The sequence below is a fragment of the Triturus cristatus genome, chromosome 3_2 (assembly GCF_964204655.1).
Source record: "Triturus cristatus chromosome 3_2, aTriCri1.1, whole genome shotgun sequence".
Lineage (NCBI taxonomy): Eukaryota > Metazoa > Chordata > Amphibia > Caudata > Salamandridae > Triturus > Triturus cristatus.
In genome coordinates, this window is record NC_140584.1 from 475,561,141 (window position 1) to 475,574,513 (window position 13,373).

A 13,373-nucleotide genomic window follows, 5' to 3' on the forward strand; every position below is an offset into this window, starting at 1 on the left:
TGAGATGACTGCTGAGCTGGTGGTCATCTATAAATTTGACTGATGGAGTACCATTGAGATGGAATAGATAATACCCTCTGTCGTCCCTATGACACTAATCTTTATGTTTAAGCCTAAATCAGGCACTAACTTCTGATGGGGCATGCAATTGCTGTTGCCATCCCACCAATCAATCAATAATTCAATCAATCAAACAGTATTAAGCACGGCTAATCACTGCGGGAAGTATCCAGGCGCTGAAGTCTTGTGGGTCTTAGTCGAAGAGCCAGGCCTTCAGTCTCTTTCTGAAGTCCGACAGTGAAGGTGTGGATTCAGAGGTGAAGGAGGAGGAGGTCGTTCCAGGACTTGGTGGGGAGGTAGGAGAAGGAACGACCTCCACTGCAGTTTCTGTGGATGCATGGGTGCATGGATACATGGGCGAGTGTGAAGGAGGCGGAGCGCGGTTGTCTGGTAGATTGGTGGAAGGCAAAGGAGTAGCTAGAAAATTAAAATCCCCCCCACTTTGAACCTAAGCTCTGATGGCACCAATCAACCAAGGCTTGTGAGACCAACCCTCCCTAGAAGAGCTTCCTTCTCTTTTCCATTCAAGAATCGATCTGCTCAGACTTTTACCCTTCTATCCACCCACTGATATCAACCATTTCACCTTTACATTTGCTCATCCATTCACTCTTTCACCATTCCTTCCATCTATCCGTACAGACACCCATCATCTATGCTTGTACTCATCTATACATTCATCTACCTACACCTCCATCATTGAATCCATCCATCAATAAGCCTTTAATACATCTGTTTCTCCTTTTGCCCATCCATTCATCCATACTTCATCCATGCTCTCCAATTTACATTTACTTTGCCATCCATTTTCACATATTTCCCTTTGCCATCCATCCATCCTCTCAAATTTTCAATTACACTGCCGCCCTTTCACTCACACATCCCCCCCATACTCTCAAATTTCCTTTTTCACCATCCATCCAGCCTCACAGATTTCTATTTATTCTGCTATCCATCCATCCATCCATCCATCCATCCACCCACCCTCTCAGATCCTGATTTACTTTGTCATCTATTGAATCGACCTATCCATCCATCCTCAGATGTCCATTTACTCTGCTAACCTTTCACCTTTCCATCCATCCATCCTCTCAGATTTTCATTTATTCTGCATTTCTTGAACCCACCCACCCATCCATCCATTTTCTCAGATTTCCATTCACTATGCCATCCACCCATCCAGCCTCTCACATTTCCAATTACTTTGCCATCCTTTCAACCACCCATCCACCATCCTCTCAGATTTCCATTTCCTCTGCCATCCTTTTTCCCATCCATCCATCCTCACAGATTTTCATTTACTCTGCTATCCATCCATCCACCCTCTCAGATCCCAATTTACTTTGCCATCCATTCAATCCACCGATCCATCCGTCCATCCTCAGGTGTCCATTTACTCTGCTAACCTTTCATCCGTCCATCCTCTCAGATTTTCATTTACTCTGCATTTCTTCCATCCATCCATCCATCCATCCATCCATCCATCCATTCATCCATCCATCTTAGATTTCCATTTACTCTCCCATCTTTTCATCCACCCATTCATCCTCTGAGATTTCCATTTACTCTTCCACCCTTCAGCCACCCATCTACCCATAATCTCAGCCACTCATCTACCTATCCGTCACCCACTCATCTACCCATCCTTTCACCCACTCATCCTTCCATCCTTCAATCCACCTATCTATCCTTTCACCCATCCATCCTTTCACCCTCTCATTCATCCCACTTTTCATCACCCATCCTTTCCCCCGCTCATCCATCCTTTCTTCCGCTCATCCTTTCACACACTTATCCATCCATACTTTCATCCAGCCATCCTTTCACCCACTCATCCATCCATCCACCCTTTCATCCGTTCATCCATCTTTTGACTTACTCATGCATCCACTCGTCCATCCTCCTTTCCCTTTTTTATCAGCCTATCTTTCTTTCTTTTAATGACTTTTTTCTGTCAAGTTGTATATATAATGGGCCCATAAAGAACCCTACCCCCGCTGTAGCTGGTAAAGCAGCGGTTGACGAGTTGTTGCATGACTGAGTTCCTGGTGTTGATGGTGATCCATCTGAATATCTTAAAGGGGGTGTGGAAGCAGGGGAGGATACTGAGTTGGCCTGGTACTGCATTGAGAATTTGCCATCCAGGATGATCCTGAGGTTGAAAGCATGGTCAGTCAAGGTGGGCCACCATGTGTCGTCCCATGGTGAGGTGTGCCTCCTGAAGATGAACACACCTGTTATGTCTGAGTTAAGCTTTAGGCAGCTGTCCCTTATCCAGTCTGAGACATTTGTCATGGCATTCTGGAAGTTGGTTCTGGTGGTGGCATCTCTCCCATGAGCAAGAGGAGGGGTGGGAGTTGTCCATGTAGGAGATAATGTTGAGTCCATGGGTGCATACGATGTCAGCCAGTGGGGTCATGCAGACATTGAACAAGGTAGGATTGAGTGAGGATCCTTGGGGGACGGAGGTGTATGGTGGTATGCTGATTCTCTGAGTGCGTACGGTGAGGAAGGACATGATCCATTTGAGGGTGTCTCCCTGGGTGCAGATGTGGTGAAGTCTTCTGATGAGGGTGTGGTGGGAGATTGTGTCAAAAGCTGCTGATAGGCTGAGGAGGATCAGGACTGCTGTTTCTCCTCATTGGAGAAGGGTTCTGATAGCGTTGGTTACAGTGATGAGGGAGTCTCAGTGGTGTGGTTGGCTTGGAAGCCGGATTGGGAGGTGTCCTGTAGGTTGTTTCCTTCCAGGGATTCAGTGAGCTGGCGGTTAATGGCTTTCTCAAGCACCTTGGAGGGAAAAGGGAGCAGCAAGATGGGGCAGTAGTTCTTTAGGTCGCGGGGTCAGCAGAGGTCTTCTTTAGGATGGGTTTGACCTCAGCATGTTTCCATGCGTCGGGTTCGGTGGTCATGGAGGTGGATGCATTGAGGATGTCAGTAAGTGGGCTGCTGATTTCTTTGTGCCCCAGGTTGAAGATGTGGTGGGTGCAGGGCTCTGTCGGAGCTCCAGAGTGAATAGAGGTCATGATGGCTGAGTAGTGTGGTTGCATGAGTTACTTCCATGCGATGAGGAGGTGGTGGTAGGAGGTGTCTGTTGGTGTCAACAGTGGTCGATGTTGGTGAGTTGAGGGTAGAAGTTGCAGTAGATGTGGGCTATTTTGTTGCGGAAGTGGTCAGCCAGGAAGCTGCACATAGCTTGGGACAGGAGAATCGTGTTCTCGGTGGCTGAAGGGAATGAGAACTCTGACGATGCTGAAGAGTTCCTTAGTGTGGTTGGTGCTTGCTTCGATTCAGGTTGTTAAAGCATCTTTCTTGGTTTCTTTGAGATAATGGTAGTATTTCCGGAGGGCTGCTCTGAAGGTTGCGAGGTCTGTGTGATTCCCGGTGGATCGCCATCATCTTTCTAATTGCTTGCATTCTTGTTTGGAGCCCCGGGGTTCAGGGGTGAACCAGCTAGTTGTTTGCTGGATCTTCTTGTGGTGGCTGGTTTGGTGAGGGCGACTGTGTTGGCGCAGTTGGAGATCCAGTTAGTACAATTGCGGACATCCAGCTCTGAGTTGCTGGTAGTGTTCATCCTGGTGGTGTTGAGGGCGGTAGTCCATTGAGTCTCTGTGACTTTGCTTCATCTGCAGCAGAGGTAGTCATGGGGCTTGGTTGTGGATCCCGGGGCACCTGCGATGGTGAAGTGAACTATGCTGTGGTCAGTCCACGTTAGCTCTGTGACGTGGCTGAACTTGACTCTGATCTGGCTGTGAAGATGGGGTCCAGTATGTGTCCTGCGATATGTGTGGGGTCGATAACCAGCTGCATGAGGCCGAAGTTTCTCATGCTCTCCAGGAGGTTGGTATAGTTGGTGTTTTTCGGGTTCTTGAGGTGGAAGTTGAGGTCACCGAGGAAGATGTAGTGCTCGATTTGATTGCTAGAGGGGAGATGAATTGTGAGTTGTTATTTTAGAACCCGGGGCGGTGCTCTGGGGTCTGTAGGCAAGGGTTCCTCAGATGGGTTGGTTCGGATTTGGAAGTTAAGGTGCTCCATGATTGGTGTGATGTAGTTTTCAATGACGGAGCATCAGAGGAATTCCTTGTGGATGATGGCATTGCCTCCTCCATGCTTGTTGGGGCAGTCTGTGTATTATCTTGCAGCCCTGTGGCGTTGCGGTTGTGATCTCAGGGTTTGCTGAGAGGCTGAGCAAGGTCTCGGTGATGAAGAGTAAGTTTGGTACGAGGGTGAAGATGGTGTCCCATATCTCCATTGTGTGGTTGCAGAGGGATCTGGAATTGAGAAATATGCAATGGAGCGCTTCTGGGGTGTTGGCGGTCTAACGGTGGGAGTGGGGGATGTTCCTGTGTTGCACGAGAAGTGGCAGTGGCAGGAGGTGAAGGGCTCTTTGGTAGATTATAGGGATGATAAGCAGAAGTTTTTGTTCTGGTGTCTGGGGTCCAGGGTGAGGAGCTCGGTGGTGGGTGGAGTACCGGTGGCTGGCTAGAGGATCAGGGCTCCGGGCGCTGGGCAAAAGCCAAGCACAGATGGACTTGACTTTGGCGCACTTGCTGGGTAGATCCGCTGTGTGTTCGTGCTGTAGCCTCCATTAAGAAGGTCCTGGGAGGGGGGTGGGGTGCTGGGTGGCAGGAAGCGGGGCCGGAAAATGGAGCGGTGGGGTAGGTGGCACACAATTACATGGTGACAAAGTTACGGGGAAACAGTACAGAGTATGACTAATGACTACACAGGAAAAAAATGCTGGCTAAAACAACAGTATGGTTCAACAATATGTATACATTAAATTTAAGAGGAAAACAAAGGCTGGCTATGAAATAACTGTGGGGCTTACTAATTCAGGACATGAAAGGCTGGCTAAGACACAAAACGGTGTGGTTAACTAATAGAGTAAACGAAAAGGCTGGCTATGACACAAACAGTTTGTTTAACTAATTCAGGAAACAAAAGGCTGGCTAATAAACGGCAGGCTATTGGAGAGCTGAAGCATAGTGCCAATATCGGCAACTGTAGTCACATAACACACGTAATACATCAATAAACCACACGACACTTTTGTAAGTGGAGAAATATTGCTGCAGGTTTATTAGCATAACCAATATGCAAACATGGTGGGTTATCTTACGGGCGATCCCAGGGCAGGCCAACCCCTATGCTGCCTGCCCGTCTGATAAGCCTAAATTACACTGTGGCAGTCGCCAATTGGTGCATACCAAATCTTGGGAGGGGCCACCCCTCCCATCCGTGGACCACCAGTCCACTTGCTTACTCACGCCCCCCCGAAAGAGATGGGCGGAGCGTATTATGGCAGCCCCCGGTTGCTCAGACCCACAACCGCCCGTAGGACTACCGGGGCGCCGTAGTTCTTCCAGGGGACAACACTAAGACATCCCTGGGTATCCTGGCTTAGCACCACGCTGTGCTGCTGCATGAAGTACCCCTTGGTATCTGCAGACTCTGGATCGCCCTGTAACTCCTCCTGCAACACAAAATAACATGTTAGAAAACCTAACCCCCCCTCACTCCTTGTACCTCCGGCTGCCGGGTAAGCGGAGGGGTGGGCAAGGCGAGACGTCGAGGAACAAGAGGGCGAACATCACGAGGGGACTGCCTAAATACCCTTGTCCCCTCCCCCTTTCCCGGAAGTGGGTCAGCCAGACTTCCTCCCTGGCCGTGGCCCAGGGACTAGACCGGTGCCTCCAGTGCCTTCCTGTGGCACTAAGGCGGCCGCCCTTTTAGGGGGGCTGCTGCGCAACCCCCCCGGGCAGCCTTGCATAGAGGCTATGCGGGGGAGACAATGTAAACAATGTAGCAGAGTGAACAAACTGGGAGCAGCGGTGAAAGTGGTGGTCAGGCAGGTCACATGCAGGCGGCAGAAGGGGGCCAGAGACAGCGAGGAGAGCTGGTGCTAGGACCCTGCTCGGTGGTCTCGTGTGCTCGGGCCTCGCTTAAGTAGGTCCTGGGAGGGGGGTGAGGCGCTGGGTGACTGCAGCAGGAAATTGAGGGGCAGGCCGCACAAAAATACATGGCGGCAAAGTTACGTTGAAGCAGTACACAGTATGACTAACGAATACACAGGAAAAGAAAGGCAGCCTAAAACAACAGTATGGTTCAACAATATGGTCAAATTAAATCAAAGAGGAAAACGAAGGCTGGCTATGAAATAACAGTGGGACTAACTAATATAGGAAATGAAAGGCTGGCTATGACACAAAACAGTATGGTTAACTAACAGAGGAAACGAAAAGGCTGGCAAGATTGAGAGATCCTCTGTAATACTGCATATCCGTTTACTTTCACCCGGACATTTTGGCTGCTGAAAGCAGCCGAAATCTCCAAGTGAATGTTCGAAAAATAATAAGGAATGACCATGAGAACTGGACCCAAAATTACTGATTCCCCAAGCAGTTCCTGATTTTTTAGTGGACTGTCAGAATTCAACTCATAATTGACTGCATTTTCTCTGCTAGTCAGAATAATCTTCAATATGTGTGGTTCAAGGGGTTACTTGCAATGAGGGTCTTAATTGTTATTTCAGATAAAAATGTTTTTTGTTATTTTTCCTTATTGATCATTACATGTATTTTATATTGCATATGTTCTCTGGTTTTCACGACTTATTCAACAGGTGTTGATGGGTGAAGATTTGTATAATTCTCTCTGTGAATGACTCCGCATGCTGTGCGAACACGTGCATGATAGAGTATTCCTTTACTGTTTCTTTCACTTCACCCTGTGTTTCTCAGATAATCATATGAGAGTTTCAATTTAAATGTGGAACTGCGATATCCTGTCGTAGCTTTCTAAGATGATAGTGTTGGATTTGCTGGACATGTCTGCAGCATTCAACACCCTGAAGCATGATACTGTGTTAACCAGATTGGCCTCCATGGCAAATGCCCACCCTTCTTTTAGGGCTGGTTTACATCCTTCCTCTCAAGCAGACCCCAGCGAGTGAAGCGAATTGAATCCAGCCAAAAAATAAAATAATATACAGGCGTGATTTTTGTATAGGTCTGTGGATGCATAAGTGGGTTTGGCTGTGGTTCCCAGATCTGTACTATATACCCCCTGTTAGAAATGAGATTTCTGGTTGGCTAGGGCTTGCGCCTAAGCCAGGCAGAAACCACCACTCTAGTCAGGGTAAGGGAGTTACATGCTGAAGATAACCGCTGCTCGCCCCTTGGTAGTTTTGTACGAGCAGTCAGGCTTATCCCAGAGGCAATGTGTAAAGCGTTTGTGCAACGCACTCACACAGCAGCGGCACTAGGCACACCACAAAGAAACTCCACACAAGGTTATTTAAAATTACCCTTTGTATTACTCATAAAACACATTAGAACGTAATCACATATATACATTATGCCACCTGACACTTGGTATGACTTTACAGGGATTATATACACTACAGGGCCGATCGGGCCACTGTCATAACCATCAGAACTCACTATTAGTGAAGGCAACCATTAGCTACTGGTAGACACTGTACGTATCATAAACACATTATGCATATATCATGAGGCATGAACATCATAGCACTTCTTAGTATAGCATGTCATGCAAAACATAAACAGCAGTAGTGCAGTACATTAGGCCACCCTTAGGCCTAAACCTCATCAGCAGCAGAAACCTATAGTACACCTGCCACAGGGTTACTGTCCCCAAGTCAGTGTTCCCAATCGGGGGCCATGTTCTAGGCTCGCCCCACAACGCCACCTTAACACAAAAGTGCCCCCGATATCTCGGAAGCACGCAGCTGCACGCGACCATGCGTCGCAGCTTCACTTAGGTGGATAAATACCAGAATACCCTTGGTGCTCCTTCCGCACCCAAAAGAGTCATGCCAATGGCCCTTCAGGGCCGAGAACACGACAGCGCGGCCCGTAATGCCAAGGGTGCGGGGGTGCAACTCACCCTTGTCTTCTCCGCAGAATGGCCCGACGTTGCAGCTGCCCACATCCGGCAGTGCAGCTGTGACAGTAATCAGGCCCAAACAGTGTGCCTCGCAGGCCCCACTCACCGGCGCCTCTCCTCTCCTTGGTCTCCTTGGCGGTAGGCAGCCTGTTCCAGGCGAAAGACTGGAAGAGGCAGGGGGGCACCTGCCAGGCTCCAGTTCTTCCTCCGGCTGCACCCGGAGCCCACCTACAAACAGGCTCAGGCAGCACGCGGGGCTCTCACTGGCAACACGGGAGCCCCGCCCACATCCAAGCACAGACTTGCCTTACTTTTTGCCTTTTGCTCTGCTTCCTCTGGCTGGCTCCGCCCAAGGTCAGGCTGTCCTTGCCTGTCTTCCGGTTTCCACGGAGCGAAGTCTCAGTCAGCTCGGGTTTCCAGCCGCAGGCGCCCAGGGACAAAGAGTGCCGCCTTTGCTCGGGGAGTGGCGCGCTGTCAAGCGCTTCCTTAGGGACTGCAGGGCAGAAAGGGAAAATAGGCAGCACTCCACCTGCTTTTGCAACATGAGCCCTCGCCGGGGGCTCCACCACACTGGGAGAGAAATCCAGCAGGGTTCTAAGCCCTGGTCCAGGGCATACGAGAAAATGAAGCGCTCCGCCTGCCTCCCACTTCAAGGCACAAGCAGAGAGCAGGCAGCACTTTCCCCAAGGAACCTGCCAAGGGTAGAGCTGGCACAGGCAGGCCAGCACACTGGGTCTCCACAGCAGAACAGCAGTCCCTTCAGCTGCAGAGCAGGGCTGCAGGTCAGTCCCCCATCGGCGGTTCCTCCTGGCCATCTAGCATCCTGCCGGCCGCAAGTTCAACAACACAACAGCACAGCATCACGGGGTCACAACCCCATTATTTCTACTACATGCGCCTTTGTTCTGCCCTGGCACAGGGCACTGGACCTAGTCTAAACCAGTTCTGGGGGGCATTAAGAAGTGCACAACAGTCCCCATTGTCAGTGTAAGCTCTGGCCCCAGACACACCACACGGGGGTGGAGCCAGCATTTTGGGAGGTAGGCACAGTCCTATTCAGGGTCAGGTGTTACTCCTCCCACTACTACAAATGCATTTCAGCCTATTCAGCCTAGCGCAGACTTACCCAGCCCCTCTGGCGCCACTGCACCTCCCCAGCCGCTGTCATCCAGAGCCAGACATGCAATACACAACAGGCAGGCAAAAAGACACAAAGCACACAGAAATGCCCACTTCTAAAAGTGGCATTTCTAAAATTGTGCTAATAAATCTGCGAACACCATTATGCAGCATTTATTACCACTATTCCAAACATAACAAACTTGATCATGCTACTCCTCTCATGCCAGGAATTACCACTAAAATACATATCAGGAAATCTCCAATGCATTCCTATGAGAGGGCAGCCTCACAGTAGTGAGAAACCAAATAGACTGTTTGTCACTACCAGGACATGCCGCACAGTTAAGGCACATGTCCTACCTTTTACCTACAGCACACTCTGCCCATAGGGATAGCTAGGGCCTACCTAAGGAATGCCTGATATGTAGTAAAAGGGGAGTCACAGACGTGGCACCCACTTTATGTGCCATGTCTCAGTGGCAGTAAACTGCGCCCCTAGGCCCAGCAATGGCAGAGGCCTCAAGCAGATTTGAAAGGCTACTTTGTTGGTGGGTGCAAGCAGCACTGCAAGCCCACCAGCAGCATTTAATTTACTGGCCCTGGGTATATGAGATGCCACTTTACAAAGGATTGATAGGTAAATTAAATATGCCAAACAGGTGTAGACCAATCTTACCAAGTTTATCATAGAGAGCACATGCACTTTACACTGGACAGCAGTGATAAAGTGCCCAGATTCCTGAAAACCACCAACGACAGGTCAGAAAAAATACCAGGAGGAAACCACAAAGTTCAGGGATGACCCTGCAAAAAGGGCCAAGTCTAACACCCCTCCCCACCCCCACCCCACCAATTGCTCTCAGAGTCCCTCGGCCACAGAAGCAGGAGCAGCTGTGCTCTGAAACAGGACCCACACGGCTGGTCTGTGGCTTTCCTAAGAGGGATCATGCCGCTGAGATTAGGAAGTCCCTTCCCTGGCTACAGTCTGGTTTTTGATTATTTTGGCTTAAATCTGTCTACTACTGCCGCTTTTAAATCGTTGCGCAGCTCGGGTAGCCGTCGCATCAGCACTCCTGGTTGTAGAATGAAAAAGATGAACACGGGTTTCTGTCTAGACAGCCTCAATCTGCCGCAGTATTACAGCCTTTCCAATTGTAGCAATTAGGTCATTAGAGCCTAGAGCCCCTTCCTGTGTATGAGTGTGCCATGAAGTGCGCTAAATTACTCAACCAATTAAAGCCTATTTGCTGTCTTCTTAGCGCTCGAAGTGGCCAAGGGGACGTGTTGGCGCCATTCACTCTCTCTCTTCTTCTCTCTCCCTTGCTCCCTTCCGCTTCCTTTTTCCATCTACCATTTCGGACAAGCTAGTGGCCTCCAAAACACCAGACCTCTGATAGTCTTTGATATATTTTATTTCAAAATCATATTTAAAATTAGGAGTTGTCCCAGACAGAGTGAACACTGCCATGTTATTACGGAGAAACATCAAACTGTCCTTTAAGGCTTTTCTTCATACAAATCGTTTTCCACCGTTTCAAGAGCTGTGAACGCGGGATTAAAAAGTCACCAGCTTGTTTGAGGTAATGCTTTCTACATCTGCACACAGAAGTCTTCATGCATGAACTTGATGAATCAACCTTACCCTTAATTTTTCAAGGTCATCCATAATATGATTTGTGACTGTAGGCATTGTTTCATGGAAACACATCCCGATGGCTTGCCTTTGTATTAAAAGGGAGGCTGTGTAGATGATTGTGCCACTTTCAGAAACAAAAATTTAAAATATAGTTTAATGTTGAAACTGTCTCAATTACATGAGGCACCAGTGATTATGACAGTAATATAGCCCCCACCCCTCCCCCGCCCCAGGACTTTAAGTGGGCCGGGTCTCACCGGTGCTGAGCACCGGCAGTTTTTTAAAGGAGGACTCGAAACGGGTCGCTATCGGGCTCTGTTTTGTGTTCTGGCACAGGCGGTACGTTCTTTCCGGACTGCAGTGACAGCAGGCACATCAATGTGCGCGTGCTCACACTGCTCACTTCTCACTAGTGGAGAAGTTACAGCATGACCTCATGCCAGGTGAGCATTGTAGGTGAAGAGAAAACCTTTAAATAGAATCATTTTCTCTCTCAATTTCCCTTTTCTTTTTTAAACTCAGGAGCAGCAACATTGCCCTGGTGTCAGCAGGGCTTTAAGTGGAAGCTTTTTCAATAATATATACAAGCCATAGTTGATGCTTATTATTCTTATGCAACTAACAACCATTGACAAAGCCAATAGTCCAGACTTGTAGGCATGATGTTACTTGTATCATATATCTGGATGCAATGACAGAAACAGCAAAATACAAGTCCGGCGGCACACTATGCTAAGCACAGATTTTTAGGTTACGTGTTTTAAGCCATACCCTTAATTACATTGGCCACGCCCCTTTGAGTGACCCCCCATCCCACTTAAAGCCCTGGTCCCACCTGATTTGAATAGTTTCTACTTCCGAAGTACCAGCCTTCCAGGGACTTCTAATGTAAGCAGTTCATCGTTTTTTATTGTGCTCGAAAGAAATGCAACAGGCCCGTTTCACAAAGGTAAACTTAGATGTTTGGTCTAAACTTAGACCAAACATTTAAGTTTATGACTTTGGGAATTCACAAAGGGTTTTTACGACTACTATCTTTATGTCTGCACTTGGGCAGCGGACATAAAGATAGTACTTGTAAATTTAGTGGCATAACCAAACTTGTGCCCCTCCCTTGCAAAGTGCATGGAGGGCCCCCCACACTCTGGACCCAATCAGGAGCTTTCAGGCCCGCCCCTGCGTAGTGCTAGATGGGTCCCCCTGGAGTTCCCCTCACCGGACCACGGAAACTATTGTTCACTACTGTGTAAATGCCCTTTGTGAGTTCCCAAAGTCATAAACTTAGACGTTTGGTCAAAGTTTAGGCCAAATCTCTAAGTTTACCTTTGTGAATCGGGCCTATAGAATTCATGGGCAACAATTCTGAAAACTTTCGACAATCAGTTGCCACCATTATATGTTTTCTAATACATAGATGTTTTCAGTACCCCCAAAATACACGTCTGGCTAATTTAGTTAGGGCCTGCTGCTGAAACGTTAAAGTCTGACTGGGTAGCTGGTCACTGTTCGGAACTATTGATCAGATATTGATAGTGACCAGGGCGGTATATTTGACAAATATAGTATTAATTGCTGCTGTGTTAGTGATTAACAACCTACTGGAATCCTCAAATACTGGGATACAACTGGGGTTACTTTTGTTCTCAGTGCTAGATTAATAAAATATTGAAGTTTGTGAAAACATCACAGTCACTCGTCATGAAATAACAAACGTAAGGCCACGAGCTATATAGATCGCGTCTTTCTTTGTTGTGGTATTATATCCCCTTCAAAGCTTACTGAACATAATTTACTTGTTTATTTCTCTCCTTTGCTTTTTTCCATCTCTCCCAACCATAAAAGAATCGTACATGGCAGAGGAAGTGTCAGTGGAATTCTGTTTTCACTTTAATAATACATTTTGCACTAACAGCCGGATAAGGCAGCAGCATATTAAGAAGTGAAGTGCTACCATTTAAGTCCGTCACCTTTGTTAGTTTTGACTTTAATAATACATGTAGGGTTTTTTGGCCTTATAATTATTTCCAAGGGATTAAACATCTCAAGAAATTCATGTTGCCCCGCGTTCCTAATTCAACATAAAGGCAAATGGCGAACATTAGAAAATAGTATAAATGTGGTATTTTCGTTAATCCTCTTATCCACTAACAATACTTGCGAGCAATTTTTTACTCCAGCTTTTATCAGGAATTGAAATCATGGCCCTCCTTGAGAAATTCTGATTGCGATAGTTGAAAATATGCTACCATGTCTGAAATATATTCTAGTTGTCGCCCGACAACTAAGGTAAACTTGGAAACCTTTTCCAAGTATAGAAGCAGTACCATTTACTAATTAGCTGGGTCTAGATAACATTCGGGCAACAAGGACTTAAATTAGATTAATATCTGTATCCATTAGTTTAATATCCCAGAATAGGTAGGTATAACCATCTTTTCCACTGATTAGTTGCAATGTTCTAGTCATTCTGCAAGTTAATACAAATTATTCGTATGCAAACAGCTATAGTAATCCACCGCCATCTTCTAAAAGAATGCAAAAAGAACAATTGATGGACAGAATGCAGAACAATATCATACATTCACCCCAGTACAGAGATCTGTGCCTAAATCCATCGTTTTTTTGCCCACCATGCCATTCCAGTTTG